The following is a 12,867-nucleotide window of genomic DNA, read 5'->3' as shown; positions in this document are numbered from 1 at the left end:
ATGAGCATCCCATATTCCCATCCTCCCAAAACTGTTCTTCTTCTTGTGTCCCATATAAGAATGAATGATATCACCTGCTTACTCAAGGCAAAAATCTTGTTCTTACCCTTGACTCCTTTCTCTCTCTCCCAACAACCAACCATTAATCACCAAGTCCCATCAGTTCTAACTCTTCAGATCTCCTGACTTTGTCACTTTTTTTCCACCCCCATCAAGATGACTTTAACCCACTCCATCATCATCTCTTATTTGGATACTCCAACAGCCTTTGAACTGGTCGTCTACTGCCAGTCTTACCCCCATCCCTCCTCTATGATAAGTTTTCTACACTACGGCTGAGGTTTTCTTTTATAAAATACAAATCTGATCATGTCATTTCTGCTTGAAACACTTCAATGACTCCTTCATGGCCTGCAGGATAAAGTCCAGACCCATAAAATGATTTACAAGGCCTTTCATAGCCACCTCTCCAGCTTCATACCTTGTCACTCTTTCTCATACTCTACATCTGGCTCTCCAAAATTACTTGTAATTATGTAAACTTGCTCAGTTTTTTATTACTCTTCTCTACATGTACCACTCTTCCCACCATGCTACCCCATTCTCCTGACTAATCTCAACTGACTCCTCAGGAATTAGATTAAATATAATTTATTTTAGGAAGTCCTTCCTGCCCCCCCACCATTGAATTAGATGTTAATCCTAGGTTCTGCCCAAGCCCAGTGCTTACTCTTTCCACTTTTCCATCTCATGGTAATTGTCTATTTTCTTGTGGTAGTTTCAAAACATGTCTATATATTAACACTTGTCCAATGAAGAGGTGGAGTCTAATTCCCCTCCCCCTTGAACATGAGTGAGCTTTTGTCACTGCCTGGAGGAACAGAATGTATGCTGTTGTGATGCTGTATGACTTCTGAAGCAAGGTCAGAAAAGGCCATGCAATTTCTGCTGGTTTGTGTTGGGCTCATTCTTGGAGCCTGATCACCAGGCAGTGAAGAAGTGGAAGGACTATACAGATGGGCCATACTGTGGTGCTATAGCTACCGCCCCAGCTAGGATGTCAGCCTACAGCCAGCATCAACCTCCATACAGGTCAATGAAGAAGTCTTCAGGTGATTCCAGGCCCTGGCCTTTGAACTTCCCGAGAAGATGTGGAACAGAGATGAGCTCCTGCTCTGATCCTTGCCAAAATTAGAGATTTGTGAGCAAAATAAATGACTGGTTTCGTTTTCAGCATTAATTTTGGGTGGCTTCTTAGGCAGCAATACATACTGGAAACACTTGTTCATTTTCCCAGTACCCTCTTGAAGATAAGGACAGTGGTCAGTTAACTAATGTATCTGCAGAACCTGGCGTATGATAGGTGCTCCGTATGTAATGAATGTGGATGAAAGAATAAAATATGGTTCCAGCTTCTGAAAAGCAGTTTCAGAGGACGAACTTCACTGAAAAGATGGAGGCCATCTTTGAGACTTGGGATTTATTTTGAAGAAAACAAGTACCATTGATATGTCTCATGGCAAAAAGTGGGTTTCTGCTTCCAGCACCATTTCACATTCATGGGAGAAGAAGCAATATGCCCAAACTACACTTGACTAAAGGTTTGTCTCAGTGTCTTTAGCTATAGAACTCAGTTGCCCAGAATGAGGAAAATTACATTCTCCTATAAAGTCATGGTCTCAGAAAGTATGAATGTGAGTCTGAGGAACAATTTGTAAAATAATCCATTTACTCTAGATAAGAGGGGCAGCCTTAAAAGACTGTATAAAATTTAAGAGTTATGAATTGCTAAGCAAAAGCAGGGCCCTTAATAGCTCCCATAGCTTTGGGGGCCTCTCCTTGCTTTCTCGGGATAACTCATAGCTACTGCTTATCAACTTCCTTCCAAGAACATCACCCCTCCCCTTCTTGGTCTATAAAATCTTGGCTTCTGTTCTTTACTAAAGATTCTTTTCATGAATATGTCAGTGGTTGTGTGTGTGTGTGTGTGTGTGTGTGTGTGTGTGTGTGTGTGTGTGTGCATCTGCACGCAAGCACTGGTCGCAGCTTTACAGGTTAACATTTTTGGTAAAACTAGGAAAAGCACCCTCTCCATGCACTATCTAGTCATGCTGTCTTTATGGCACACCCAACAGGCACCTTCTCGGAAGAGAACCACAATGTCAAGGCTTCAGCCTGGCCAAACCCAAGGCAGACCTTCATGGATCAGTTGGTTACTGAGTGCCTCTGGGCGTGTCTGAATGCCTCCAGCCCACACTTAGAAATGGCTAAAGGAATCCTGAAGATTTTATATTTGCCAAAAAGTCTGACCAGAAAGAACAAAAGCTGTTGCTAAGTGGAATTCACAAGGGTAGCTGTTTAGTGAGTCAGTGCATCACAGGAAAGGAAGTTACATATCCCTCCTGTGAGAAGTATCCTTGGCAGAATTCTATTATTATTTATGACTTAGATTCCAGGATTCACTAAGAAGGAATGGGAGACTGGGTGCACACAGATGAAAGAAACGACACTGCTTCAGAGCCAAATGTTCAGTCTTCTCCAACACCAATCAATATGTAGTTTGATTGCTATAGTTACTGCTAATGCAGTGTAATGTAACTATATATTTTTTTCAGCTTATTAGGTTCATGAAAATTGAATCAAGTTTTCAGAATTTTATTTTATTTTTCCATAATCAGTTAGAAGATCTGTTCTGGGTCCAATTAATACATTATTTTAATTCCTTCCTCATATATTCAGCAAACATTTGGAATGCCCATATGTATCAGGCACAGTGTTATTCATTTGAGAAACAAAAATGAGTAGGGCAAAATTCTTGCCCTTAGGGAGTGTGGCGTTTTACGACAAAGCTAAACTTCTGAGGAAAAATCTTAGGATAATTTTAGAAGCACATAGGATCTTGGCTTATTAGGTATTTCAATAAACCACTGAATGAATAGTCTTTATAAGCACATAGTAGGTATACAACAAAAACATTTCTGTAATCACATCAAGCAAATCACAATATCTTTTGGCCGCTGCTCACTCGCCTCCTGTGTGGCCTTAAGGTGTGGTTCAGTTCTTAGCAGTAGCAGTACCCTTTCTGCAAGTTAATTCATCTATGGATAACGAACAAATAAAACAGAAGTAGAGCTGCTCCACTTGAAGTGTGAGTAAGGGAGGACCCCAGACATCTTCTGATTCGATCTCCTTCTCACACACAGCAACTCCTAAGAAAGCTTTGCAAAAGGCCAAGGATTCCACCAGGCACTGTCTGAAAACCATGCACTAAGCAAGTGTCCAAAATCCTCTCCAGCTCTGAAAGTCTGTGTAGATGACTCTTAGTCACTGCCCTGAGGACTGAGTGACCCTAGACTCCTAACTTGGCTTCTCAGCTTAGTGGGCCGACTTGCAGGCACAATGCCCATTTGCCTCTCCAGACTGTGAGCTCATTTTATGTAGAAAATGGATTTATTCAACCTTGTATCTCCAATTCCTACCATGAGGCTTGGCACTAAATTAGTGACAAGAGTGAACATGGAATGATGAGGACAACTTGGATTGTCCTGAGGGAAGCCATTATTGGAGTAGGGGGAGAAGGGGCACATGCTGCTATGGACTGGATGTCTGTGTCCAACCCCACCCCAGTTCTTAGGCTGAAATCCTAAGCCTCAAGGTCATGGTATTAGGAGGTGGGGCCTCTGGGAGGTAATTAGGTCATGAGGGTAGAGTTCTCCTGAATGGGAATACTGTCCTTATACAAGGGACCCCAGAGTGCTCTGTCACCCTCTTTCTGCCATGGGAGGGTACACCAAAAAGACAGCAGTCTGCAACCTGGCAGAGGCCCTCACCAAAACTTAAACATGCTGGCACCCAGACTGCGAACTTCTAGCCTCCAAAACTGTGAGAAGTACATTTCTGTTGTTTATAAGCCACCCAGTCTGTGTTATTTTGTTACAGCAGCACAAATTGCCTAAGACATACACTCTCATCGCCACCTAGCTACCTACTTATCTGCACACACACACACACACACACGTGTGCACACACATGAGCACACACACACACACTCCTCACCCTTATGCAGGGCAAGAGAGGAGTAGAATGTCCTACTTGACTCTTTCCCTACCCTAGATAACTTGTGTTCTGGAGCCACTTCCTACACAGTTACTTATTATTATATTTAAACCCGTAGGACGCTCACCTATTCTTATTCCATCCTCCTTTTTACCTCCAGCCTTTTTGCCTTCTCTCTTATGCTCTAAGTAGACATTCAGTACATGTTGCTTCTTTCCCCCTATTTGTCCCATGATGGGATCTTCAGACTCAAATCAGCACAGTCAGATCCTCAGAATCTGCTCCAGTTTGTTAATGTCTTTCCTAAAATCAGACATGTGGTTCTAGAAACAATTCTACTGATGCGTGTGACTATTAGAAAGTACAGCGGGAGTCTTCCCTGGTGGCGCAGTGGTTAAGAATCCGCCTGCCAATGCAGGGGACATGGGTTTGAACCCTGGTCCTGGAAGATCTCCCATGCTGTGGAGCAATCAAGCCCTTGCACCACAACTACCGAGCCCGTGCTCTAGAGCCCATGAGCCACAACTACTGAGCCCGCATGCCACAACTACTGAAGCGGGTGCACCTAGAGTCCATGCTTTGCAACAAGAGAAGACCGTGCGCTGCAACGAAGAGTAGCCCCTGCTCGCTGCAACTAGAGAAAACCCACGCACAGCAAGGAAGACCCAATGCAGCCAAAAATAAACAAACAAATTAATTAATTAAAAAAAAAATCTAATCCTTTAAAAAAAGAAAGTACAGCGGGATGGCCATTTCCATCTGATACCAATACTATTCTTCTATTATTCAGCAACCATTTTATACAGTTGACTCACATTACTTTTGAAACTGACTTAAATATCCATGTCTTCTTTTCATGAACTAACAAGAAGTAAATTACCCCCATTCTATACTTGTGCATTTTTTAAAGCACAGGTTTAGGACTTTATATTTGTCTTTATTAAAAATCTTTTATTAGTTTGGGGTGTTGTTCCAGTCTGCTTTTTTTTTTCTTCTTAAAAACTCTTGATTTTTATATTCATTGTACTCAATATCTCTGAAAACGTTGAGTAAAGGTATGTACAGATTTCATTCAAGTTATTGATAAAATCAGGGAACAATTAGAGTCCTATGACATACCACTATATACCTCCCTCAAGGGTGCCCTGGCTCATTAACCACTTGTTTAACCAGCAACAGCTCTACTGCATTACCATCTAGGTGCCTTTTCTCCATCTTGTCCTCAAGGAAACATTTTAACCTTACTGAAATCAAGATACACTGATTTTAAGGAATTTCTCCTTTCTATCAGTGTCAACCCTATCATAATCAGAAACAAGGTTGGTTTAGCATGGCTTGCTCTTAGTAAACCCACGCTGTTTTGTTTGCTATGTGCTTACAAACCATCTGTTTCACTACCTGATGCCAGAGATTATACATCAAACCCATTGTTTTCATGAATTTACTTTTTTCTATATTAAAAGTTAGATTTATTGCATGCAGAACTGAATTTTATTCTATTTTTATTAATAAATCATAAGATATTTGGGTAAGACTTTGTATATTATACATTCACAAATAAAAATATATATTAATGTCTTGTCAGGACCTTGATTTTGTCACAAATTGAGAGTTGAGAAAATACAGGGATCTTATGCATATGTTGTCCCCATGGGTCACCAGGCCACTATCTCCATCACTGTGTTTATATAGTGTTTCCCTCGGTGCCCTTCACTGCTCCTCTGTCTAATACTGGTGATAAGCACAATGGCGGAGCCCCATCCAGCAGGCATACATAGCGGTTTGATGCAAATGATTTTATAATAGGCTGGGAAAGCAAGGTGACATAATGGAAAGAAGTTAACTATACTAAGACAGCACCATCCAAACAGCAACTATCCTAGTCCAGAGAGGATGCACAATAAATACTACCAGTGAAGATGGAGGAGACAGGAAGCAGCCTATGTTTCACTCCATCCTTATCCCCAGTAGGTAGTGTTATCATTTCCATACTTCATGGAATGGAACAAAACAAATCCATATCCCTGAACCCATTTTTAATAAATAATAATAATATTTATCATTACCAGTAATAGCCAATAATAGCCAAAGGAAATTTAAGGTACAATCCAGCTCTCGTACCATTTGTTTTTATAGTTAATGTGTGCTGGATCATGAAGAGTCAGAGTAGAGAGGGTGATGGAGAGTTAGGCGATGAACTCATGCTGTGCCTAGAGCTGGCCTGTCTGCCTCATGGCGTTTGTGTGCATCCCAACAAACCCACAGGTGTTGGCTTTCCTTTGCAGGCCTCACAGTTTTATGTTTCAGGAATTTTATGTACCTTTATGTATGAAGTTGACCTTCATAAAAGAGGACCCTTAGAGTTTTAATAATTTTTATGCGCTTCGCTGTGCTTCCCACACCCTTCTTGTCTGTGCTCTTTCAAGAAAATCCTAATGGAACTCCATGAAATGAGCTCTCCTCTTTAGTTCAGACTTAATTTGTAACAGTTCTAGAAAAACACAACACTGCCTCTTTTCCAGACAGAATATTGCAAAGCCGGTCTCCTCTGTAGAGTCAAACACACAATCATCGCCACACAGGAAACAACTGCAAAGCTGCCCCCAAATTCTTAAGCAAACTGAGGGTTGGGACCGGGAGAAAGAGAAACAAAAGTTGCTTCAATCAGGAAAAATATTTTGAGAAGCATTAGGAAGATGTGAGTAGTCTGGCACAGTAAATTTTGCTTGACTAGAATATTCAGGGAATAGGCTCTGGCTTTGTTCTTGTTGGTTCACTTTGTTTTAAACCCCCTAATTAAAAAGCTGCTATGCTACTATATAATTCCACTTGCATGTCATTCTGGAAAAGACTAAAGAGCAGAGACGAGATCACTGGTTTCCAGGGTTAAAGGTGGGAGGAAGGGTTGACTATAGAGGGGCAGCACAGGGTACTCTGGGGGGTGATGGATCGGTTCTGCATCTTAATTTTGGTGATGGTTGCATGACTCTGTGTGTTTTTCAGAATCTATAGAACTGAACACTAAAAAGAGTGAATTTTGATGTATATAAAAATAAATGAAGCAAGAGTTTAAGTTGCTGTGTGAGGTAGAAGGAAGACTGCTGGATTGGGATTCCGGTGCCTTACCTTCCACTTCGGCTAGCTGCATTCCCCTCTCTTGTTATTTTTGCTTTCATTCTCATTACTAGAAATTGTTCTGAAATTACTAGATGTGCCTGCCCTAGGAAGCAGAACACGCAGGGGGAGAATGTCAGCCTTCCTTGGCTGGTGTAAATATCTGTGCCACATCCTGGGATACGGAGGGTAACAACCAGTGTGGTACCACAGCCTTTCCCAGCTGAATACTCTCCCTTCCCTGTCCTCCTCTGGTGCTTTGCACCTCCACCAGCCATCATACTTTAATAGATTTTACTAGAGTATTAATGCATTTATTTATTCATGCATTTCATTATAAGCAAAATTAGCAGTTATGTTCTTAGATGCACTGAATGAGTTCAATAATCAGGCTCTTGAGAGAGCAACCTATGGTTGTTTGTGATTAGATTCAGCCACATAGAGATGTCTGTACTGAGCTGTCTTCCTGTGCATATTCTCTGCAGCTGTGAGCTCTGCCTGTGTCTCCTGTAAAAGCTCTTATGATAGAGTAAGTGCCCCAAACAGACGTCCAGAGAAATCCTCCTACTGTGACAATCTTTAGTGTACACTTTTAACCCCTGCATTGAGGTGCTCTTTGTAATAACAAATATTTATTGTAATGCTTTTCCAGGTTTGCTAATGATTTGCCCTCAGCATTTCTATATGATTGGTCCCAGGGCATTTTTATGTGTCTCATTTCCAATACCTTGTCTCTTTCATCAATGTTCTCTGTCTTTAGAGTTGGTCTCCTGGACTATCTTATTGTTCTGTGTTTTGCTAGTTTTTCTTATATGATTTTGGGAGTTCAAAAATTTAGTTAAAATTTATACTTTTCAGCCATTTAAGCTTCTTATAGCTTTAAATTATGTAAACTGATACACAATCATTGTGTGGTAGCATATTGGTTGACTATAGATATCAATTGAAACTTTGCCCAGCAGAACCTTGGGGCAGCATGTCTATGCATTATAAATTACATGTAGAAAGATTGCAGTACTTACCACATTTTGTTTGTTTCAGGTGGTACCCAAGTTCCAGAGTTACTGGCAGAGACTGTAGAACTCTGCAAAATGGGGGGGGGAAGGCTTCCAGTCAGAAGTTATCTTTGACTCCATCACCACCCTTCACCTACTACTGGGTGTCATGTCTTGTCAGCTCCCTCATTTCTCTGCCATACCCTCTATCCCCACTGCCCCTGCCCTTGAATAGGCCTCCACCCTCTCTATTCCTGGACCATAACTACTGGTCTCAGGAGCTTGGTGCATAGAAAGTACTCAGTCAATATTGGGTGGACGGTTGGGTGGATGGATGGATGATTAGGTGAATATGAAGGAAGGGGGGAGAGAAGTAGGGGAGAGAAAAAAATGGAAAGAAGAAAAGAAAGAAGGAAATCGTTCTTTTTTATATCACGTGAATAGAGTGTTTGCAGATCAGAAATGACCATGCTGTGAAGCCCATTTAATTTCCTAGCTCTCTAAATGGCAGAATGAAACCAAAGACATAAATTCTCCCCTCCCCCATTCACCATGGAGTCCACTATGCACGTGGAGAGTTGGCATCTGATGACTAATAATACTTTACATTCCACCAGCAAAAAATAGAGAAATAAAACCGAATTCTCACAACTTCCTGGGAAGATGACAGGGCATCCAGTGCCTTTTGCTGACAGGCCCCCTCTCACCCCACACACGGCTGCACAAGTCACCATGACCCTCAGTAACAGTTGCCTGACTGCCTGTTCTTTCAAACTAGAAAGGCCCACCACATCAACTCCTCGAGAGAGCTAAGTCCTTCTCCTCACTTGCCTGGGAGTCTGAAACCACAGAAGCCAGGCTCACCAAGAGAGAGGCAGCCTGGGCTATAAATTGATTAACTAAAGTAACAAACTGGAAGATAGAAACCCACCCTTAAGACCATCACTCTCCTTTTTTGGTGGAAATCGAATCCTCATATTAAACTGTGTTTATCATATCTCTGTTAACCAAGAACTTTTTTTCTCTAAATTGCTGGTATTTATTTCAGTTGTATGATACTAGAGCTTAATCATGTTTACGCAGGTGAATGCTTTGTGGCTTTATTACTTACAGGAAAAAGCCCCATAAAATGAATTCAAGTGTGTACGTGGCGGGGGGGGGGGGCGGTTATTAGCTCCGGGTCCTGCCTTTGTGACTTTTGCTTGGTGGAATTCTATACTGTGGTCTAAAATGGACTACTTCCCCTTCCCTGGGTGCAACTCTATGGAAACAAGCTATAGCCGGCTTTTTGCCCATAGAAAACCATGTGATTAAAACCAGCTGAGAAGGTGGGAGGGGTGTTGAGCAAACTAAGTGAAGGGGATTAGGAGGTACAAACTTCCAGCTATGAAATAAATAAGTCATGGGGATGTAATGCACAGCATAGGGAATGTGGTCAGTAATATTGTACTAACTTTGTATGGTGACAGATGGTTACTAGACTTTTGGTGATCTATTTGTAATGTATGTAAATGTTAAATCACTACGTTGTACACCTGAAACTAATATATTGTCTGGCACCTATACTTTAAAAATTAAAAGGAAAAAAGTAAAAAAAATTACAAAGAAAAACAAACAAAAAAAACAGCTGAGAAGGTAAAAAGCCAATTGCCCATGGCAAAGGCTTAGTAGATGCTTCCTAAAGACAGAGAAGCTCTTTCCTACCACCTTCAGCCAAAGCATGTAGTGAATGCCTGCTTCATGGCTCAGGGAGGTGGTGGAGACCCTACAGTCCTGGGCTCAAACATCTCCAGCGATCTGGAGGTTAGGAAGGGGTGAGCAGTGACAGTGTGGTCAGAGATGAAGAGCCAACAGCCTGTACAACTGGCACTACTTAAGTTTATAGCCCTGTGAGGCAAAGACAGTGTCTTTTTAAAACTTATCTATCAGGTGCTCAGTGGAGCATTGTGCCAGTGTGGGTGGCTAATTAATAAACTTTGTTTGCTGATAAATGGAAAAGCATTCCAAGGTCATATGCATCACTTGAGAATCCAGGAGGACCTGTGAGTCAAGGTATGAAGGTGAAGGTGGTAAAAAGCCAATACGTCCTATGAAGTGCTCTTGTTTTGGGCAAAAAAAGACTGGATACACTTTTCAATAGCCAATGATAGTGACTGTGTGCTGCCAAAATAATAAGAAAACAAGGATTAAAACTTTTCAGCCAAATTGAATTTTCACAATTAAGTATCTTTAGTAAAGCAAGGTATATTATGTTCTCTGCAGGTGGCTTTCTTGTCATTTCAACCCTTTAACAAATGATTCTAAAAGCACCTTTTTAAAAAATGAGATATAATTGCCACATAACATAATATTAATTCAGGTGTACAACATAATGATCTGATATATGTGTATGTTGCAAAATAACCACCACAAATAAGTCCATCACCATACATAGTTACAAAAAATTTTTTTTCTTGTGATGAGAACTTTTAAGATCTACTCTCTTAGCAACCTTCAAATATACAATACGATATTATTAGCTATAGTCATCATGCTGTACATTACATCCCCAGGACTCATTTATTTTATAACTGGAAGCTTGTACCTTTTGACCACCTTCACCCATTTTGCCTACCCCCAAAAGCACCTTTTCTAAAACTGAAAACCAATTAAAGAGGGGGAAGAGACCCTCATTCAAGAATTTGGCTCAGCTGCCATCCCACTAGCATCTGGGATTCAATAGATTAATTTGCCCATTTTGATTGGAAGATGCCTACAGAGAGATAAGGTGTTTAAGTGCTTAAAACGGCAGCTTTTATTGGCATCCACCAGAGATCAGCGGGAGAGAGCCATGCTCTCAGGCTGCACCAATCCTGCTCCTAGAATAAGGATTCTCAGCCAGATTTAAACTCCTCAGTGCCAGCTAAGCATGTTATCTCCACTAGTCCCACTGCGTTGTAGAAATGTGGGGATAGAAAGCTGGGCAGATGGCTGTCAGCAAGACCCCGCCATGCCTTAGTCCTCTATGCCAAGGGATCCTACAGAGAGAGAGTGATGGTTCATTGGATTGAATTATAAAGGAAACTCAGAAAGTTATTTGAAAATGTAAGTGTAACTTCAGTTCACCAGACAGGGCAGTCCATCTTTTTCTTTCCTTTTTTTAATGGACAATTTCAAGAAATAAGGGAATAATATGTTATAGACACATTTGAAGCTCCTTCCAATTTTACTTCCTTCCTTCCCCTTGCATTTGGTGTCTATTAATCCTATGTATTTTTTTATACTTTCTCTACATATGAAAGTGTCCATAATCAATAACTAGTATTGTTTCATATGTTCCAAACTTTTTGTAAATGGTAACATGCTGACATTGTATACATCATTCTATAACTTGTTCTTCTTGCACAAATTGTTTTTTGAGATTTATACATGTTGATAATGCAGTTCTAATTCATTCATTTTCACTGCTTTATAGTATTCCACTGAATGACTTGGCTTACTCATCCATTCTTCTCTTGAGGGACAATTTCATTGTTTTCTATTTTGGATTATCATCATTGTTGTTGCTATGAATATTTTCCAACATGTCATTTTATGCATACGTACAAGAGTTTCTCTAGAACGTATGTCCAAAGTGGAATTGCTTTGTAATCTTGACTTTTCAGGATACTGTCAAACTCAACCAATTTACACTAACATCAGCAGTAAATGAGAGTTCCTGTTGCTTGACATTTTTGACAACATTGGATATTATTGGTCTTACTAATTTTTCCAATCAGATAAATGTGAAATGACGTCTTCTTGTTGTTTTAATTAGTATTTCCCTGATTACCAGGGAGGTTGAACATCTTCTCACTATCTATCAGCCATTCGGTTTTCCTCTGCTGGGAATTGCCCAGTCATACCTTAGTTCACTATTATATTGTATCATTACATTGTAACATTTGTCTTTGTTTTAAGTGATTTTTAGTAGTTAAATGTTCTGAATACTAATCTTTTGTCTCTCTTTGAGTTGTAAATGTCTTCCCAGTGTGTGCCTTGCCATTTCACTTGTGTTTTCTAATGTACAAAAGTTTTGTTTGTTTGCTTACTTGCTTTTATTTTTTATTTTATTTTATTTTTTTTGGCCACACCGTGTGACTTGTGGGATCTTAGTTCCCCCACCAGGGATCAAAACCAGGTCCACAGCAGTGAAAGCCCAAGTCTTAACCACTGCACCACCAGGGAATTCCCACTTACCTGTTTTTAATATACACAGATTTACCTATCTTTTCCTTCATGGTTTAAACTTTATGTAGCTTGTTTAAGAAATCCTTTCTTAGACCAAGTTCATAAAGATATATAGCAGAACATCTAAAATTTTTAAAGTTTTGCTTTTCAAATTTGTCTCTAATCCATCAGAATGTATTTATTTGTTTATTTAGTTAGTATGTTGTTTTTTTTTTCATGTGGTTAACTAAATGTTCTAAGCGCCATTTATTGAATAGTTCATCTTCTCCCAGTGACATATCACATCAGTCCTCCTATATGCACAGGCCCTGACCTGTTCTCTATTTGCCTATTCCAGCAACAATACCACATTGTCTTATTACTACAGTTTTATAAGAAGTCTTGATATGTAGTAGGGCCCCCACCTTATTCTTTAAAAATTTGTTATTCATGAACCATTGATCTTCCAAATAAATTTTAGAATAAGCTTGTCAAGTCACACACAGAATTCTAA

General features: G+C 40.2%; 1 protein-coding gene across 1 annotated transcript in view; it reads right to left on the bottom strand.

Moving 5' to 3' along the window:
- Positions 1–8,214, bottom strand: part of ABCA1 (ATP binding cassette subfamily A member 1) — a 179,917-nt gene extending 171,703 nt beyond the window's left edge. Inside the window, exon 1 of the mRNA XM_082471167.1 lies at positions 8,193–8,214. The gene's annotated coding sequence lies outside the window, so the exon portion shown is untranslated. The remainder of the gene's footprint in view (positions 1–8,192) is intronic.
- Between the last annotated feature and the right edge of the window lie 4,653 nt (positions 8,215–12,867).

The sequence above is a fragment of the Balaenoptera physalus genome, assembly GCF_965194825.1.
Source record: "Balaenoptera physalus genome assembly, chromosome: 7".
In the NCBI taxonomy this organism is placed as follows: domain Eukaryota; kingdom Metazoa; phylum Chordata; class Mammalia; order Artiodactyla; family Balaenopteridae; genus Balaenoptera; species Balaenoptera physalus.
The sequence above is the reverse complement of the archived record's forward strand: the minus strand, read 5'-3'. Positions and strand labels throughout refer to the sequence as shown.